Consider the following 21,273-nt stretch of genomic DNA (forward strand, 5'->3'; position numbering starts at 1 on the left):
CCACTTCCTAATGGGCACCTGCTCAGGGTTTGCAGTCCCTCTCTTTTAAAAAAAAATATTTTTAAGTAAACATAAGAAAGGAACCACCAACCCATACGAAGAAAAAGTCAAAAGCAACATATGAACAAGTAGCAGGGCTTTAAGTGGGATGAAAAAACTGCGGGGTCTCCCAAAGGGGCATGGCCAATGTAATTAAGGACGTGGCTTAAAAACAAGTAAGCTAAAAATCTGTGCTTAGCGTAATGTGCCGCCCGACTTTTATTTTGCTGTTTCGGTCATTGCATCCAGATATAAAATACAACAAATAACATAATATCTACAACAAGTCGGGACAATTGGCTTTGTTAATGGTTGTTAGTTGCATAAGATACGAAAGCAGCAACTATGGCGTGTTATATATAATATTGAAAAAGCTTACACTTAAAGCCCTGGTGACACCACGACAATGTTGCTGCTCCTGAGTTTCAAAAAGAGAAGGGAAAACTAGAGAGAAAATGACTCTTTTTAAAGGATTTCCCTTCCACTACAACGCGCACCTGGCATGACCTCATGCGGTAACTTGTTCATTAGTGAGAAGTGAACAGTGTGAGCACGCGCACATCAAAGGGCCTGTGAGTCTGCCACTGCAGTCTGTAAAAAAACGGATCACCTGTGCCAGGGCATAAAATGGAGCCCGACCCATTTCGAACCCCCCTTTAAAAAACTGCCTGTGCTCAGCACCGGTGAGACCCGGCCCACTTAAAGCCCGGTCAAGAAGTGAATGTTTTAATCTGAAAACACGGTTATCCATTTCTATCTTTTTCTACTAACTTTCATTATGTTAGGATTTCAATTATTAGTTTCCTGGGGAAAAGCATGAGCGGCCTACGCAAGTGACCCCATAATAAATTCAAAACCATCTACTTTTCACAATGCATTGGTTTCTGAATTCACCCATGGGTTTTTACACCTCTTTCACCCACTCTCTGCACATAAATAGAAATAGCAAAGACATCAATTTTTGACCAGCAGTTCGAATATTGCAAAAAAGGTGGTAAATAAAAAAAAAAAAGATAAAAAGAATTACAACTAATTCTGCCTACGTCAGATTTCTGGGAAGCGGGCAGGGTCGGCTCCTCCGCAATGGCGGAGGAGCGTCGCCTAACAGGCTGTGCCAGCAGATGATAAATAAAATGACAATAGCACAGTTATTGTCATTTTATTTCTGTGGTCTGTCTGACCCCGCAAAAACTACAGGGTGGGGAGGGGCGAGGCATGTCTGGGAGGAGGAGTAGAGTGCACTCATAAGTGGGCATGTCTGTTTGGCCGGCCTAGGAAGGTCAGCCAAGCACACATGCACTTATGAGTGCACTCTACTCCTCCTCCCTACATGCCTCGGTCCTCCCTACATGCCTCGGTTCTCCCTACATGCCTCGGTCCACCCTATAGTTATTGCAAGGCCTTCCTAGGCTGGCCAAACACACATGCCCACTTATGTTTCTCCAAACTGCCTGTGTAAGAAAAGACACAGGCTCCAATGCACTGTCTGATCTGCAAACAAGGCCGCTCAGGCCCATTCCGGCGCTGCTGTTATGTGAAAGCAGCGTCTGGATTGCGTGTGGAGCCTGTGCCCTGAGGGCCCGTCCCCTTCGGGCCCGACGGCGACGAGAGGAGCAGCGAGATAGCAGGAGCATAGCGGCAGGAAGCTTTTATTTTTTTTCTTTAATATTATTTCAAACCCACAGTTCTCCTCCCCAAACTCCTACCCTCCTACGGCCACCCTACCACTTAAGAGAGGCGGTGGCCACCACTGGAAGAGGGTGATCTCAGAACGGCAAACTTGTTGTTGATGCCATTTGTGGAAGAAGACCCTGCATACTTTCTTGCACAGCACTTTTCCTCCCATTTTTCAGCAACACATAATTGCTACATTTCGATCATTTTCTTAGTTACCTCTGAACTACAAAACCTGGGTAAACTGCACTTTATAATCCGGGATTAGCCTTTTCATCCGTCAAAATAACATATTTGCTCATCTTTCACTACAACGAAGTCAGACTACACAGATCTGTAGTGGTAAAAAGGTTTCCTGCAAGCTTATTAGACCATAACAAGAAAATAAAGGATAACTTAAGGGCGATCTGGGCAATCAGTGTGTATGTACATACTAAGAACCGAAACCCATCCTGAATACCAAGAAGCTTTTCTTACAACATCAGACAACCTGCTGTGAGGACATTGAGAGGTCCGACTCCCCCTTCTACAAAGGCACCTACGGAGGGATTAAATCCGAGCCCCAACGTTCTTTAAGGCAAAGGGAGAGCTGCTGCGTTATCTTCAGGGTCTGCCAGTTGAAATAAGAGTGCCTGTCCACCCTAAACCTGTGGGCTTCAAGTCTGCGAGAATATTATGATCATCCTGTAATTCCACTGGTAACTGTGAAACAGAAAATTGTTTAGATTAATCCAATAGAACAAAGGGGTACCCAACGTCTCGAATGCCAAAAAAGGGAGCAGTGCCTCTGGAAAACCTTTTCCAACTCGATGCTTCCCCGAACCAACTCTTGTAAAAGGGCAATGGCTCCAGGGTGGCAAGGTGACCAAACCACAGCAATTTACGACCTATGTCCCAGTCCCTGCTCAAGGGGAGGAATATACGGGAATTAAGCCTCCCAAATCAAAGGATAACTGCAAGGAGCTCAGGCTTATTAGGCTTATGAGGTTCATCAAGGGAGCGGAATCCCTCAGTCTGTTCAGAGCTCACAATGGATGAAGGCAATGCACTGTCATACGCATGCCCGTTTTGGAACAGAAACCTCTCCAGGACAGGAAAGAGAAAAGTAGCAAATACAAATATCTGGAGTCTGGGTTGAAGAACGACAGCAAAACTTCATAGAACAGACTCATGTTGTCTGGGAACTTGACCCAGTCGTGGCTTTTTAGCCAATAGCACTTTGTATGCTGTGGCTTGCTGGCCTTCCTTGTAAAAGAAAAACTAAACAATACGTTTTACCTTGCGAAGGGTTGTTGGGGGGGGGAAACGAGAGGCTGTTGAAAGAGACCATGGGGTATGGATGGCAACTAGTTGACAGAATCATAAGAGAAAAATAAGCTACAAGTCCCAGAAAGCAGTGTATTTTCGGAATAAAAACGCGGGTCACGTTGATGACGCTGCAGGGATTGTTTGGCAGCTGTACAATCTTGTATCGCAGGATCAGGGTCCATATAAAAACGCATAAATAAAAATAAATGAATAAATGTCCTTTCCAAATTATGCTTATCAGCTCTCTGGGAAAAGCAGACAACAGTTAATGAGCGAGAGCAGAGTCTCACTGGTGCAGACACATGTGGATCATCTCTGGAAGGGGGGGGGGGGGGGCGGTTCTCTCGAGCAGACAGCTCGGTGAGGGGGGAGTCCAGCAAAATTAGCGCCGTAAATCAGTCCGTAAAATTGGTATTAGGCCGGAAACATGCCGACTTTGGACAGGACCAGAAGAATCCAGGCCGCCAGAGACAGGCTATGTGCAAGCCAAAAAGCACACGTGTAAACCAAGGAAAACGTTTGATGAGCTTATTGTATGCTTTGCGCATTCGTGTGACTTTATTATCGACTTACAAAGCAATTTAAACCAAGAGCTGTCTTGCTAAAATGCCTAGCACGCCTTTCTTTCCTAATGTAGGATTTATGAAAATCATTCCCTCTCCTGCAGGTGTTCACAACGCGTTTTTAGCCAGCAGTTCATACTTTCGAGCCTTCATCAGATTTCTAAGGGTTTATATAAAGATTTTTAATTTGCACAAAACTCTTGAGCAGTCCATCATCGGTAGGAGCCTCATGTGAGTCTATACAATTAAGACTACGAGTAAGTCTTCTGTTGAGGAAATTCTGTAATTCAGGATCGGACAGAGGTTGACCTGTGTAGGAAAGTAGGATCTGCTTTTCTGGTTATCCCCACTTTTTGCCTGGTGCAATGCTGTTTCTGACTAGTCTGACTGGGATCCTGCTAAACAGGACCACAGTCTCTGTGCTTGCACCCCTAAATTGGTATAGTAAGTACTTAGGTACATCAAAGATTGGACACTAGTGTACACTTATCAGTCCCTAGTTTATGGTACTAAGGTACCCACGGCATAGGTACACCAGGGGTCCCCCATGGGCTGAAGCATGTATTATGCCACCCATGGGAGACCACTCAAACTGTAACTACAGTCCTGCCATTGTAAGCTGGTGCTACCACCACTTACGAAAGATATAGTTTTCCCTATATCTAAGGTCACTGCACTTAAAACCTATAAGTCACCCCTAAATCAGGTCTTTCAATCCTGAAGGCAGGGTGCTCAGTTCTAAGTGTGAGGGTGCCCCTACATAAACAGGCCTCCTCTATAACCTTCGGAGTCCATTCTCCTGGGTTGTAAGTGCATCACCCATTACGATATATAGAGTGGCCATACTTCATTAAGCAATCACCATGTCTAAACTGGCTGTCACTAACCCGGTCATGTTTGGTATCAAACATGTTAGAATCAAATCCCCACACCGTAAACGGTGCGGGAGTATGATTCCATGCACTGTAAAGCTTCCCCTCAATGCTCCAAGTACCAGTCTTCTAGACCCGGACAGCACAACATGGCTGCTGCAGACCAGAGACATGATTCTGCCCTCCTGCTGCTTAGCCAAGCCTGAGCAGGGGAAGGCAGAACAATAGGTATCCTGTCACTTGGAGATGACAACCACCCAGACAGGGTTTAGTGTATTGTGGCCGAGTGGGAGCGCTGGCCAGCGTCACTCAGTCTGCTTGAAGGGCACATTTGGTGCCCTCCTTCCATAGTCTAGTTCAAACCAGCTCAGTTAGCCGTTGGCTCCAACTCTGGCACAAAACTGGACAAAGGACATGAGAGTATCCTCCCCACTGTCTGACCCCTCCCCTGGAGGGATCCCTGAATCGCCACAGCCCTTTCCTTAGGGTACTTAAGGACTTACTTGTAAGTGGGTCACTAGATTTGTCGTGGGACAAGATTGATTTCAAGAGACCACTTCTTCGACCAGCTGGGCACTCTGGACTTCCCTCTGCGCATCAAGACCAACTGGGAAGACTCCTGCTGCTCCTGGTCTCGTTGCCCTGTTCGTCTTCTGCAACGTCTGTGGTTGTGCTCCATACAGAAACCTTCCAAGGCCTGTGGACATCCAAGACACCTGAAGGAATCTCCCTTGAAGTGAAGGAGTCCCTTCCCTGCATCTGCAGACACCGCAACGAAGCTGATTGGTCTGCTGATCCCAAGCTCCCACAAACTCTGAAAGGCTCAGCAACACAGGTGATGGTTCTTTACATCCCTCGAGGCCTGGCTTGTTCTCTCACCAAGTTTGAGTTCAGTATCCCTCGTCGGAGCCACAGGAACCGAACCCCTGTGCACCATGTCGACTTGTTGTTGCAAAGGCTTATTGGCTTCCTTCCTTCAAGATCTTCGGGCTCCAAGTAGCCCCAACCTCAACGTTCCCCCGGTGACCAAGATTGTCGACCTCACCGCACCACTTGCATTGTGGGCCTGCATCTTTGGTGAGCTGCCCGAGGTCCTCTGCGACTCCAGTGCCTCCAGCCTGTAGTTCCTCTTGAGGGTCTTCTTTGATTTCTGCGGGCTTCCCAGATTGCTCAGGCCTGCACTGACTCCCCTGCTTGTGGTGAGCCACCTGGACCTTGCTTGTCCAGATATTTCACCTTCTTCGCTTTCCATGTTGTTTGCAGTTGCCAAGGCTTGTTGGTGCCCTGACGGACACCGACCCCTCAACTCTCGACATCCGGCGTGGACAGCTTGTGAACAGCTCGTGGTCTTCCACAGCGTCGCATGGTTCTCTCAGCTGCAGCTCCAAGGTCACCGTCAGCTCTCCTGCAACATGCAACATCAGTGGGCATTCGTCTTCCGTGCCTCCTGGTCACTCCAGAGTGGCACAGACTCTGTCCCCTCTGCTTGCAGGTACTTCTTATCCTGAACCCACCTTTTGGTTTCACCGGACACTTGCACCTTTTCCAGCAGCCGCATCTTCCTGAAGTCCTCCATTGAGTCCGACTGCGGTTTCCGAAGCCACTTCACAACTATGCACCCGGCTTCCCTGATCTAGGTACCTGGTTCCTAGGGTAACCACAGGTGGGTTGGATCTCCAACATTCTGTCTTCCATGGGGTTTCTTCAGGGTCCACTGGGAAGGGTCCTTCTTTAAAATGGCAACAGCGACTTACCCATTGACTTGTATTGAGCCCGCGGTCGTGTTCTCACTCTGTACAGGGCCTCCGTAGGGTTCCTGGTTACTTACCTTCGGTGGTTCCTTGGGTTCCCAGCACTTCTACATCTTCTGGGAATAGTCTTGACTCAAGTCTTGGTTTGTATACCACTATTTTAGTATATGGTTAGAAGTCCCCCTGGTGACCACTTCTTTATTCGTGATACTTACCTGTTTCTATTGAAAAGTATTGTATGCTAGGAGATTTCTGTATGTTAGGGAGTGTCTTATAATAAATACCTATTTTTATAAATACACTGTGTGGTTCTTTTTCACTTAATCTATACCTATAAGATTATATTCTGGTGAAACAAGCTGCTTTACACTCCTTATGGACTAATCCTGAAGGCTGCTATTCACAGCTACAAATTAGAGAGGTTTCTAAGGTTGTCTAAGACCACTAAAAATATCATAAAGGGTTGTCTGGATTAGTGCAGGGTGTCCACTCACATAAGTGTGCACCATATACTAAGCCAGCTTCTCACAACCTGGCGATCAGATAGATGCAGTATTAGACCAGTTCTACTGAGCCTGTGTGACTCAAATCCAATAAGACGACCCTTGTAACAAACAATGCTGCTGTCAGAATGAGCTGGAGTTGACTTTGCAGTATCACTGGTGTTAACAAGCATCTCACTTTTGAAGTTTGGACTTTTAAGGGGTAGCGAATCAAACAATCAGAGGTTGAGGTAACAGTTCAGCTAGCACATGTATCACCTGTAAACTAGAATAGTCAAGCAGTGTCATTTACATTAAGGAAATATGCTTAGGAACGTCCAGAATTCTTAGGATATATTTACTACTCAAGTAGGGGTTATAGTGTTGCATGAACATGAAATACCTTGAAAAAACAAGAGACAAGGCGTTTGGAAAAACAGGAACAGTTAGTTTACGTAAATATTATGGTCGGGAGAACAATTACATATTTCAAAACAACGGTGGTCCCATGCATAAAGAGATGTCTTTAAGGCAATAAATATAGACACAATCGATTCTATATTCAAAATGACATGTCCAGCCGGACAGAGGTCTCAATCTTTACTTAATGAAACAATGCACGGAAAAGGATTCCTTCAACAGATCACCGTAGTGGGGCACAAGCCTGTACCCAGACACATACAGATCAATACAGTGAGGAAAACAAAAGACAAAACAGGGCTTTTTTTGGCAAAAGCTGCAGTTTTCTGTAGTTTTACAAATGCACAGAAATTTCAAGCGGGCACCTTCACATATATATAGCATATAAATCACGTTTCTGCATAAGGTGCACAAAAGGTCGACGGCGTTTCGGTCCCACTACTTAATCATGGGGACCATCATCAGGACATTTAGTTTAATGCCTATTAGTTGAAAGCCTCTATTGCCTAAGAAGGGGAAGAAGGGAAAAAGGCATATACATATTAAGCTACAAGCACTCACATAACCTAAAGTAATTGGTGACTATAACGCTTGATTGGTTTAGCAGTGGTATAACACATATCGCGATAGTGAAGGGAGAACAATTACAGGCATAGGGTCTGAAGGATGTCAATTTACAATCGATCTGAGATGGTATATATGATGATGATGATATGGAGCTTATTAAGCGCTCGAATGCCGAGGTGTCTTTGCGCTGGTGTGTGTAAGCGAACATCTGAACATTTCCTGGCTGTCATCTGGGCCCCCTCCATAACGTGCCTTGTGCAACAAGCAGAGCGCCTTGAATTCCATTCGCTGCTGTAGAGGGAGCCAGTGTAATGCCCTAATACCCTGTGACGTAGATTGTCCCTTAGGGAGGTTCAAGAGTAATCGTACTGCGGCATTCTGCAACGATTGCTGTTTTTTTAATCTGGATTTTATTAATACCCAGGAACACCGTGTTACAGTAGTCCAGTTTGGACAAAAAGAGGGCAACGATTACAGTCTTCTGTAGTTTGGAGGGATGAAAGGAAAGATCTTACGAAGGGTCTTTAACAGAAAGAAACATGCAGACGTTAGACTATTGACCTGCGCAGAAAGATTAAGCTTGTCATCAAAGATGACTCCAAGATTCCTAACATACCCGACAGGGTGAGGACATTTGCCCGCCTCAGACGGCCACCAGGAATTGTTCCACAATTACCTCCCTTTGTCAAACTATCACTTCAGTTTTTTCTGTGTTGATCTTCAAGAAACTTAGGCTCATCCATTTCATGATGTCCGTTAGACAGGTATGGAAGCTAGCAGCTGTAATCTCAGGCCTTTCCGACAAAGATATCACCAATTGTGAGTCATTAGCGTCGGGCACAAATGTGAAGCCATGTTTCCTGACTAGTCTTGCCAGTGGAGTCACATAGATGTTGAATAACGTCTGGGACAGAGCCGATCCCTGTGGAACACCACAGGGCAGATAGAAACTATCAGAGTGTAGACCGTCCCAGCTCAAACTCTGCTTCCTGTCCTCTAGAAAAGAGGCGAGGAGGGCCAGGGCCGACTCTCCAATTCCTACCTCCCGCAGCCGCCGCACCAACACCGTATGATTTACAGTGTCGAATGCAGCCGACAGATCAAGGAGAATGAGAATAGCCCTACCCCCCCATCCACCACTCTCCTGATCCCCTCTGTGGCAGCAATCAGAGCAGACTCAGTAGAGTGTCTTGGTCGAAAACCATGCTGCGTAGGATCCAATAGTCTGTTAGTGTCTAGATAGTTGGGCAGTGTCTTATTGACTGATTTTTCAAGGATCTTGGCTGCAAAGGGTAGGTGTGAATTCGGGCGATCGTTTTTACACTCAGTGGGGTCTAATGTTGGCTTCTTCAGGATTGGCCTAATACATGCTCTCTTCCATACCGCCGGGTAGATCCCAGATGCCAGAACTTGATTGATCACGGGGGTAAGTATCTCCTTGATCTTCTCAGTGGCCAAGTGCATAATAGCGGGGGCAGGGGTCAATAGGTGACCCAGATTTTATCATTTGAAGGAGGTTAGTTACTTCATCTGCCGAAAGTGGTGTAAAGCATGTTAACTTACACTGCATGAACATGAAATACCTTGAAAAAACAAGAGACGAGGCATTTGGAAAAAACAGGAATAGTTAGTTTACGCAAATATTATGACCGGGAGAACAATTACAGGCATAGGGTCTGAGGGCTGTCAATTTACAATCGATCTGAGATAGTTAAATATGATGATGATGATATAGAGCTTATTAAGCGCTCGAATGCTGAGGTGTCTTGGCGCTGGGGTGTGTAAGCGAAGAGCGAAATTCATTAAATGCCATAACCAGTTTCGGTGATCCTCGTTTGGTAAGAAATATGAACCGCTGACTTTGAAGTTGTAAATGTATTTGATGGGGATTTCAGGTGGGCCTCGACCTTGCGTGGACACAATGCAGCCAGTGGGTAATGTGTCTAGATGTTCGGAATGGGGAGCATGTGATCACTGCCTGTACTGTGACCTGATTGTCCATATGTTCCTAACTTATGTGACTTTATGGTGTTTTGGGAGCGCACATACCCCTACGGCCATGTGTGCTTTATTGGGGCCAATCTCCCAAGTCCATTGTGGTGTCGCTGCACCTATCGAAGGGATTGATGTGGGATTTCCTGTTTGTCTGTTGGCTACGTGCCACCCCACCTGTGACCTGTCTATCAGTAACCTCAGGCCTAGGTCTCAGAGCCTTCCTGATATCGCATTTCTGAGTCAGGGTTGACGTGGAGTTCACAACTGATGAATTTGTTAATAAGGATGCGATTTTGGTTTTTATACATAAATGTAGCATTCTTCAGATTGACAGACTTTCTCAATAGTAACATTAACCCCCCCTTCTCTCCCCCCCCCCCCAGTTGAATTTTCAACTACACTATCTCGCCCATACTTCGTGACAGTTACTTTATTGGGGACCTGTTGCTCTTTAAGCTTGCTTTTGACAATTGCTACTTTCCTAGTTACTTGCTTTCTACCCAGTGTGAGGACTGTGTTTTTACAGTAGGAAATCCCCAATTGTACAGATCCATACAAAAACAATGAAAACTAGCAATAACAACACGCACGCACAGACTGTCGATCAGCCAGGGAAGCCAAGAGAACCACTCCCGCTCAGAGGTACCTCCATCCTCACACTTCTCTTTGACTCTTGCCATCCAAGTACTGCAAAATTCACAATGTTCAAATGGCTAAACATGCATTAGGACACACTGATCTTGGCACACTCCCCTCCCTATTTCACGGTCATTAAGTCTAACCCATATCAATGCTGCATCACCATGAGGCGGATTGCTCGCAGTTCTTCCTTGTTTGAATTAAGGCCGAGCTCAGTGCTTTTCATCATCTCAATCATCTCCCACCTGCAAGTTTTCAATTTTCTCTGTAGGGTAAATACGTGTATATACACACTCCTGCGGGTACCTGTATGTCTGTGAACAGTCTGAATTCTTCTGTAATGCCCTTGTACTGAGCCCACCAAAATAATCTGAAGTTTGTTTTACACGAGCCAGATGCAGCAAGGTTGTCTTTTTCCTTAGCAGTTGCTGGTACAAATCCAACAGTTCTTCTCTGGGAATGACCAGGGCCAGAGTGTGTATGATGACCAGGGAACAGAGCCCTTGCTATCAATCAATCATTTGTAAAGCGCACTACATACCCGCGAGGGTCTCAAAGCACGGGGGGGGGCGCTACTGATCGAACAGCCAGGTCTTGAGTATCCTCCTGAAGGTCAGCAGGTCTTGGGTCTGTCGTAGGCTCAGTGGGAGGGTGTTCCATGTCTTGGCGACTAGGAGGGAGAAGGATCTTCCACCGGTGGTTGTTCTTTGGATGCGCGGGACGGTGGCGAGTGAGAGGTTGGCGTATCGTAGCTGGTGGTTGGGGATGGAGAAGGAGAGCCGTCTGTTGAGGTAGGCTGGGCCGGTCTTGTGGAGTGCCTTGTGTGCGTGGGTGAGGAGCTTGAAGGATATCCTCTTGTTGACGGGGAGCCAGTGCAGGTTTCTCAGGCGGGGGTGATGTGGCCGTGGCGTGGTACGTCGAGGATCAGTCGAGCCGAGGCGTTTTGGATACGTTGTAGTAGTTTGATGAACTTGGTTGGGTGTCCTGCGTAGAGGGCGTTTCTGTAGTATCCGGGGACGAGCAGAGTGTAGGCGAATCACCGTACTGCTAGTAGAAATCCATTAGCGTAGGGGTGCCCCATTGCATAACCGGAACATGCACAATCGTGCCGCAGTTCTAATTTGTGCCCAGTGGAAGAGTTCCTTTACCTCTGAAACAAGGGATACAGTGTAAGCTTCCTTACAATTAGGGGTCGCCCCTTCCCTTCTAACCAAGTGTATCCACCCAACTTGGTATCCCGGATTTCCTGACATGGGGTGATCATGCTCTCATTAGACTCTCCTCCTGTGACACACGACCAGTTTTATCCTCCAGCTGGTCGGTCCTATACAGGAATTCCATGTTGGTGGTTCACTTGTTGTTATAGAAGACTGTCACTATACACTAAGGGCCACCCTTGGACCACAAATGGAAGCAGGAGCCGATGCGTTTGTGCATTGAGTTGGTGGTTTTGCTACCTCCAAGAATCTCTAATCTGAGAAGTCTAAGACCAAACAGTATGCTCCCCTATAGTGCCCTTTCTGCCCCTCCAGTCTAGGTCAGTTTGGATATCGCTAGGCTCAGAAAAAGGTATAGAGCCTTTAGGTTGGTTTCGTATTGGGTCAGATTCACTACTACTCTGTAGGGTTCTACTTTGTTGGGTTGGATTGTTGACCCTAATTAAGCATAGGTATAAGTGAAGAAGGCATATTTTTTTTTTCGGGAGGCTACCTCTTGGAATAAGTAAAGCCTGTCTGGGTATCAGTGAACAGACGTAACATGACCTGGCTGATGTCTGGGAGCCCCCTACGCTTATGTGCTGATACTAAGTGTTGTGCAAGAGGGCACTCTGTAGTGCACGTGGGATGGTAGTGTTTGGTTTGGTGTAATTATGACATGGGAGAGATCCCTGTGAAAGCGCTGTGACAGTTTTTGAACAGACTCCATTGTCCCAGGCAGTTCTTTAGCAGTGAATAGGTGCATCAGAACCCAAAATAGACAGAGGGTACATAGAAGTAAAATAATACATAACTTGTTATTGAACATTGCAGGCCTTGGTATGGATTCAGAGAATGTGCAGCCACATTGAGGAACAAGGATTGGTTTGCTACGTCAGGCCATCAGGAATTAGTGGAGGAAAATGCAGATAGACAGGACTCTAATGCAGGCATCGGGTTAGTGGGCAAACAGTCCTTTTGTTTGTAATGCAATTGTTAGCAAGCTCTTCAGGAGTGGTAGGAGTAGCACAGGGACTCGTAGGTACATGGGCTTTTCTTCACAAATTGTAGTCACTTCCAGAGACTTCTGCGAGACCTAGAAGAATGGAGGGATGGGGCGTCATGCCAAAGGTTGCAGTGACTCTTGGATACCTTGTGTTTCTCAGCAACAACCATGTACGTGGCGACACAGTGGCCATAACCAAAGCTAAGTGCAGGCTTCTTCATGGGGATAGTTGCAAATGCGGTAGTAGGTCTGATGGCACAATGCCTCACACTAAAGACCTAGTCGATCACTAACATCTCTAGGGGGAAATCAAAGATTTGATGATGACTACTTCAGCAGTGGGGCCCTCACATTAGGGTCACAGTCAATTGCAGACTTTCAGGCTGGGCAGAGGTGTAGGCTTCTGCTCGACAGGCTCAATTCTGCTGAGTTCCTTATGGCACCATGAATTAAGAACGGGTCTATAATCAAAAGGCAGCAGCAGTTTTCTTTCTGTGTTCTATGGCCGATTTCCTTCCCTTTCCGGGGAATCCATAAAATCCGGTATTTTATCATCCCTTAAACCAGTGTTCAGGGCTTCTTCAAGTGAAAGAACAATAAACAAGACAAAGTTATCAGTTTGTATCCAGTACAGTGGGCCTGCGACCAAGATTCAAAGTTGGCCCAAACTTTCAGGGAAAGGAGCTATTCCTGTCAAAGTAATTTTTCTTTTACGTGTGCCACAGCTCCTTAGAAACCTGCAATAGGGGAAATTTCACTATATTTATAGGTAGTGGAGTTCAGACAGCCTATGCCCTAACAGGTGCTTTTGTCGAGAACTTGCCTGCCAGCTGAACAGGACACTGGATGTGTGGGAATGGACAGGTACCAGTTCTTTGTATACATTTTAAGATCCTTGACCATAGTCATTGTGTAATGTTGCTCTTCTCAGTACACATGCTGGAATTGGCTTGATCCATGTCCAATGACCACCTTTCCTGCACCATCCAGATGATGTGAATTTCATCAGACACATTCAATTGGATTTAAAATGGCTTCTATAGTAAGAGGACAGCACAGAGGGACAGGCAGGGGAGAAGGAAGACGGCAGCACGGACTACCACAAAACACTACGGAGCACACAACAACCTTAAGGGCTACATACAAATAGGGTGGATCCAAATATCCGTCATGTATCGAAGACTCTCAAGCACACCACTTACAACCAAAAGGAGTTAGGGGACCCAGTCTCAAGATACTACACGGATTGCCACAACTACAGCTGCTAGCTAGCCTTAAAAAAAGGAATGTATTCCACAACTACAATCAGTTGGCACCAACTGTCAGCAGAATTATGCCTGGACTTGGTGCTTACCAACCATGCTAATAGATGTAGCGCTTCGGGTGCATCCCTGTAACCACAACATAGTTGAAAAACTCTGTTATTCCTTACCAGTGATCAATATCCTATTGTCTGTTCCTTAACAGACAATAGGATATTGATCACTTGCCAGGGGAATGGCCGGTACTATCTCGTCATATAGGATGTGCAGTCCGTGACAATGCCCTTGGACACAGTCATTAAGTGTTGCTCCTCTCCGACCACATGCTAGGACTGGCTTGGACCAGAGCCACTAGATGAAAACAGGTCTTGGTCAGCAATGAGGAACAGGATGGGACCTAAACACAGAGGCTGGAACTTTCAACTTTATAACCATTTACAACAAGGATGTGTCCTAATAAATCTTTCTGAGAGACAACAGAGAATATGGTAACAATATAGTTAAGCTCTAGAGAGATTCATTAACTATCTATTGCTAAGTAGCTAAGTGCTTTGTTGCAAGAGGTTGGCTGGAGAAGGATGATGGCTATCTGTGGCATCTGACCTCGCAGCACTGCACATTAATGATCAGAGTCATGGTGAAACTTAAAGGCAAGAGGACAGTAGAGTTAGAGTACTTGGGGAACATCTCCTAATGTTAGCTATGTGGATGTTCGTCCTCCAAATCTCTTATTTTATTTATAAAGTTTTATATAGCGCGAACAAGATCCCGAAGGATATCAGAGCACTTTACGAAGGCAACTAATTCTGGCTGAACTGATTAACTGGTTTTATGTGGCAGCACTCAAACATTTGCGTGCCTAGTACTACCAAAAGGCAGTAGAAAGAGTGATTCTAGAGTAGGCCCATGAATTGTTTTGTGGATAAGACACAGACTTGAACCGCGTCGCGTTCTCGTCTTGATGGGAAGATTTTTTGTAATATTATTGCTGTTGATGATGCAGAATAGGAAAAAAGAAATTGGATTCATTAATTTCACTGGAGACCCCTTAATCCATGGACTTCTAATCGGTTAACAGTAAGCGCGCTTTCAGCTGATATGAACTGAAGTAGCTGGTTGCCGGTGTCGACTACTAACGGTTTAGTAGTAATTTTTCTGCAAAAAGCTATGTATATATATTGAACGGAATTAGGGTTCAAATAGAATATATTTTAGAAAACTCAGTTTTTTCAAATCGCGTTGGAGTAAGATCAACAAAATGTAGTTGCACAGTTTTTTCATTCCAAAACTGTTCAGCACAAATTTAATACCTAAGTTCTTGGCCAACAATTCGCACAGGATTCAACAACAGTAAATGTTTAACTTGAGCACTCTTATTTGGAGCATGTGAATTTTAGCTCACCACACGAAATAAAATGCTTTTCAGGATAACAAATTGTTTTTGTATGCCCCCTCCCCCCAAAACATAATTTTTAAAGAAATCAGTCTATGACCGACAATCGAACCTAGGTTTGTATTTAGCTTAAACATTTTAAACACCGAAATCAACTTACCGTAGCAGAGAAGTAACACCGAATGCACAGGAAGTATATTCGATAAAAAAAGTAGTTTCTGGAAAGAAGAAAAAATATAAGCTTTTTTTTTTAAACGGGGGGAGATGGTAAACGTGTACAATTCCAAATATTTGGAGTGCAAAGTATGAAATAAAAAGTCTTCAAAATGTTAAATTACTTACTGATGTGAGGCTTACACACACACCCTCCCACCACCCCTTAAACCTCATCCTCGACCGGTTCCTGAACCAAAGCATGTTGTCCAAGCATGGGTTGGTTCAGAGCACTTTTACATTCCGTAGCATTTAAACTTGGAGGCTGCCACATGCATCTAACTTGAAAAACATTGAGATTCCTCCCTGAAACCCTCCTGTGTGTCCAGTCCAGACTAACTTGTTTTTTTTTTTTCTAGTTGTTATTAGAGACCAAGAAACCGCGAAACGTGTGTTTTGTGCTATACAAGTGGCCACAATTGCCAGACTTCAATCCTTAGACCTTCACAAGGACATTAGACACTGCACATTCAGTATTCATGTGACTCTTCTTGCCAAGCCTGAATAAGGAATACAGCTTTTCTTCCAAATATCTGGCACTTTTCCTATGAAAACAAGTTGTCAATGTCACTTTCTCTATTGAAATATTTAGCATTTTTACTGTCTTCGGAAAAGTGCAACAATGTAATATCTCTATTTGTCTACAATGTCAACTAGTGAAATGCAAGGCAATAGAGTTTCAAGTGTCAAATGAGTATGTAGCCGGTCTCTCTCAGAATTGAAACAAGCACTAGCAAAGGCAATCGGTCTTGCCTATACGAGACTGTTTGGCAAGACTGTTTGGCTTTGGCAATGTTTTTTAGTCATATTGAACACCAGTGTGGCTCCTGGTTAGCATAATTAAAAGTGAGTGGATTGGGTTGGGGTAGATTGGGATATGGTATATTGGAGTGTGGGAGAATGGGGTGGGAAGATTGGGGTATATTGTGGAGGGAGATTGGGCTGGGGAAGATTGCGTAGGGTACACTGGAGTAGAGTAGATGGGAGTAGATTGGAGTATGGTAGTTTGGTGGATTGGAATGGGGTAGATTGGTGTACATTTTAGTGGGGTACATTAAGGTAGGATGAGTGGGGTAGATTGGGTTGGGGTAGGTCGTGGTAAACTGTAGCGAGTAGACTGGAGTGGGGTAGGTTGAGGTGGAGTGGAGTAGTGTAGATTGTAGTGGGGTAGATTGAGTAGACTGAAGTAACTGGAGTGAGCTAGGTTGGAGTAGATTGGCTTGGCTTGACTGGGGAAGATTTCAGGGAGTATATTGGAGTGAGGCTGATTGGTGTAGGCTGTAGTGAGATGGAGGGGGCAGTTAGGGTAAACTGGAGTGGGGTAGATTGGAGTGGGGTCGTTTTGGGTAGATTAGATTTGCTTAGATGGGGTAGATTGATGTAGGTTGGGTGGGATAGATTGGGTCAAGGTATGTTCGACAGGGTAGGTTGGGAAAGTCTGGGATGGGCAGATTGAGGCATACTATGGTCAATTGAGGTGCGGTAGATTCGAGTGGGGAAGATTGGGGTGGGATAAATATGGATGTGGTAGATTGATGTGGGGTAGGTTGTGGTAGATTGATGTGGAATAGGTTATGGTGGAGTCGATTAGGGCAAATTGAGGTGGGGTACAGTGGGCTTGGGTAGATTGGGGTGGGTTTGACTGGAGTGTGGTAGATTGGGGTAAACCCCAGTGTGGTAGATTGTAGTGGGTGTGATGGGGTAGGCTGGAGTGGGGTAGACTGGATTGGGATTGATTGAGGTAGTTTGGGTGGGGTAGATCAAGGTAGGTTGAGTGTAGTGCATTTGGCTAGATTGGGATGGGGTACATTGGAGTGTGGTAGAGTGAGGTGGCAAGGTGTGGTGGGGTAGATTGGGGTGGGCAGATCAAGGTAGATTGGGCTAGGTACATTGGGATAGGATGGGTGGGGTAGATTAGGGTACATTGGAGTGGAGAAGATTGGGGTATATTAGAGTGGGGTAGATCGGGGTACATTGGAATGGGGTAGGTTGGAGTGGGGTAAAGAAGGGTAGATTGGAGTAGGTAACATTGTGGTGAGGTAGATTGGGGTGAGGTAGACTGGTAGGTTGGAGTGGGTATGGTTGGGGTAGATTGAGATGGGTAGACTGGGATGGGGTATATTTGTGGGGGGTCAATGCGGTTGGGTAGATTGGGGTAGGATCGGGTGAGGTAGATTGGGGTAGGATCGGGTGAGGTAGATTTGAGTGGGGTAGTTTGGGATAGACTGGAGTAGATTGGAGTGGGGTAGATTGAGGTAGGATGGGTGGGGTTAGACTTGAAGATTAGAGTGGAGTAAGGAAGATTGTGTTATATTGGAATTGGGTGGATTAAAGTGTGGTAGACTGTGGTGGGAAAGGCTGAGGTAGATTGGGGTGGTGTAAATCTAAGTAAATTGGGTAAGATTGTGGTAGGCTGGGCAGGGCATATTGGAGTGGGGTAGAATGAAGTAGACTGGAGTGGGGTAAAGATGGGTAGATTGGGTGGGGCAGATTGTGGTGAATTGGAGTGGGGTATATTTGGATGGGGTATATGGGGTTGACTCGAGTGACGGTAGATTGGGGTGGAGTACATTAGGGTAGATTGCGTGGGGTAGATTGGTGTAAATGGGGGTCGACTAGAGTGGGGTAGATTTACTGTGTTGGGTAGGGTAGTTTGGGGTGGAAAAGATAGAAGTGGGGTACATTGGAGTGGGGTAGACAGGAGTGGGTGAGAAAGGGTAGTTTGGAGTAGTTGGAGTGGATTAGATTGGAGTAAATTGAAGTGGCATAGATTGGGGTCGATTGGAGTGAGAGATTGTCGTGGAGTAGATTGGAGTGGGGCAGATTGGAGTAAATTGGAGTGAGGTACATTGTGGTAGATGGGAGTATGGTAGATTTGGGTAGGTTAAAATGGGGTATGTTGAGGTAGATTGGAGTGGTGTAGATTGTAGTGGGATAGATTGGGTAGAATGAAGTGAACTAGGTTGGAGTAGATTATAGTGGGGTAGACTGGGGAAGATTGGAGGGGGTCGAATGGGGTTTATTGAAGTGGGGTAGAGTGGGGAGACTGGTGTAGATTGGAGTGGGGTAGTTTGGGTAGACTGGACTAAATTGAAGTGGTGTAGATTTTAGTGGGGTTGATGGGAGTGGGATAGATGGGGTAGACCAGATGGTATGGATTGGGTGGGGTAGATTGGGTGGACTGAGTGGGGTAGATTGGAGTAGGTTACAATGCGATAGATTGAGACAGATTGTAGTGGGGTGGAGTAGGGTAGATTGGAGAGAGGTGGAGTGGGGTAGATTAGGTGAATTGGGTGGGGTACTTTGGAGTGGGATAGATGGGGTAGATTGAGACTGGAGTAGGGTAGATTGGTTTGTTGGGGAACACTGCAACAGATGAAAGTGGCGTGGAGTAGGGTAGATTGGAGTGGGTGGAGTGTGATGCATTGAAGGGGAGCAGTAGCACATGGAGGAAAGGGGAGAAGCAGTGCCACGAAGATTGAGGAGCAGTAGTGCGATGAAGAGGGAGAGGCAGCGGTGCCTTATAGTAGTGGGAGAATTATTTGTGATGAAGTGCACCTTACTCTCTATTATCAACAGCTGGGTGTTTTGAAAAGTGAAAAAAAGACTTCTCCGGCCCAGGACACATTGATCCCATTGCAGGTAACCATCAAAAACGCCACATATCTAATATCAGATGCTTGGCAGCTGTTTTAAATGTCGTTATTTCAATAAAATATATTAATTTTGTGTAATTCTTAGTTTTTTTAATTTAAATTTGTGTTGCTTTAGGTGAACAACTGCAATATTGAATAATGCACTGCATATCAGCTTCATTTCTTCTTACTGGTCCGTAACTGCAATGTAGAAAAGTTCCAGCGTTCCTTTGCCTGCTCATAATGCCATGGGCTCCAATTGCTGGTTTAAGCTGCTCCTCCTTTATAATTGTTTGTTAGCCACACCAGCATTATGTTTGAAAGTTGCCAGTGGACGGCACAAAGTACATGGCTAGTAGGCCCTAGATTTCAAAATCACACTAACTTTAAAATCTTTTCGGATTAGGGCTCTATATACTGTTTTGTTTAATTTTTGCTGCAAAGGAGCAAAAGGCCAATGGTCTGCAAAATTGCCAAATATGGTGCTCAATTAGCCATCCTACACCACCATGGCATGGTGCACCCTGCCTAGCTATAGATGGTGATTGGGTCTGGGCATTCTGCTGCAAGGCTCCAGGGGGCACTGAAGATTGCTCACCTCTCTCTCCCCCCCCCCCCCATTGTCTCTCCAATCCCCAGGAAAAAGCAATCCAGCACAAGCAAATTGTTGTTGGGTGCAGCACTACTCTAAATTCTACTTATAAGTACCTGGCAGGTGAAACTGGCAGCCACAGGAGACTGCTAGTAGCAACATATATGGGGTATTTTGGTGCAATCGACCATAGGTAATAAGAGTTGAAGAAAAAGTTATTTACCTTCAGTAATGCCTTAAATAGTAGAGACTATCTAGCCGCAGATTCCGTACCTCATAATCATCCATACGCGTCAGATTGGCTCTGGAAAGACAGTGGAAAGACAGTAGGTGGAGTCGATGGCCGTGACGAAGTGACGCGCATGGTGCCAACATATGCGCCACCCCTGCGCATTGACGTCCGTTTCGTAACTCTCCACGTCAGCACTGTGAAGACGCAAATACCTAAGCATTGAAAGGGGAAAGCCCTGTCCCTACAAATCTGTTCGCAGAGCAAGGTGGATGGGTGTGTCAGTAAGGAAAGAATCTGCAGCTAGATAGTGTCGCTACCAGATAAGGTGTTACCAAAGGTAAGTAACTTGTTCTTGCGTTAGAGACTTTCAGTCGCAGATTCCTTACCTTAAAATAGATACTCAAGCAATACCTCCCCAGAGGAAAGTGTACAAAACAATTTCATACCAAAAGCTTCTGCGGGACCGAACGAGCAAAATGCCCATCCCAAAATAACAGATGGTCAAGGCAGTAGTCTTTTGTGAATGTGCACAGAGCAGCCTATGTTGGTGCCTGGTAGATGTCCAGGACCGGGACTCTCGTACTAACGCGGTGGACCCAGCCTTGGCTCTGGTGGAATGTACTTACAAGCTGGAATGTGCCCTCAAGGGGTTGCTTCTTGGCCAGTGCGTAGCACATTTTAATTCTGAGCATGATCCACCTGGAGTTGGTCCACTTCTGCACGGCCTTTTCCTTTACTCACACATACCCCACGAAGAGTTGGTCATCTACTTGGTAGTCTCTCATGTGGTCAAGGTACAACAACAATGCAATTTTTGGGCCCAATCAGTGAAGTTGCTCCTTTTCTTTAGAGGGATGTGGCAGAGCTTAAAAAGTAGGCAGGGTGGGCTCACCAACATGAAAAGGAGTGAGCACTTTTGGCAAAAACAAGCTCTAGTTCATCACTCGTTTCTCTAGGTAGATGTTAAAGTATGTAGGCTTGGATGACAAAGCCTGAAGCTTGTTGGCCCTCCTGGCAGATGTTATTGGCACCATGAAGGGAGTTTTAAAGGTAAGGAGCTTAAGAGAACAGTTGTGGAAGGGCTCAAAGGGAGCACACATCAGGATTGTCAGGACCAGATTAAGGTCCCACAGAGGCATAATAAAGGGAGAAGGAAGAAACGTGCTGCAGATCTTTCAAGAACCTATTTACAATAGGGGATCGGAATAGGGAAGGTTGGCCCGGTAACTGTAGAAAGGCGATATAGCAGAATGGTAGCCCTTAACAGTGCCCAGAGCTCTGTGGACAAAGGAAAGAACAAAAAGAAGAACCTGAGAGAATGGAGCAGAAAGATGGTCAACCTGTTTTTCTGCACACCATGCCACAAACTTGGCTCAAAGGCAGGCGTATACCATTTTGGTGGAGGGACGCCCAGCTGCCAGAATAATATTGCAG

At 45.6% G+C, this 21,273-nt stretch overlaps 1 protein-coding gene across 2 annotated transcripts in view; it reads right to left on the reverse strand.

Annotated features, from left to right (window-relative positions):
• Positions 1-21,273, reverse strand: part of EXD3 (exonuclease 3'-5' domain containing 3) — a 2,383,304-nt gene that overhangs the window by 2,247,624 nt on the left and 114,407 nt on the right. For both annotated transcript variants that reach the window (XM_078642091.1, XM_078642090.1), the window contains exon 2: positions 15,328-15,385. The gene's annotated coding sequence lies outside the window, so the exon portion shown is untranslated. The remainder of the gene's footprint in view (positions 1-15,327; positions 15,386-21,273) is intronic.

Source organism: Lissotriton helveticus, chromosome 5_1 (assembly GCF_964261635.1).
Source record: "Lissotriton helveticus chromosome 5_1, aLisHel1.1, whole genome shotgun sequence".
NCBI classification, from domain to species: Eukaryota; Metazoa; Chordata; class Amphibia; order Caudata; family Salamandridae; genus Lissotriton; species Lissotriton helveticus.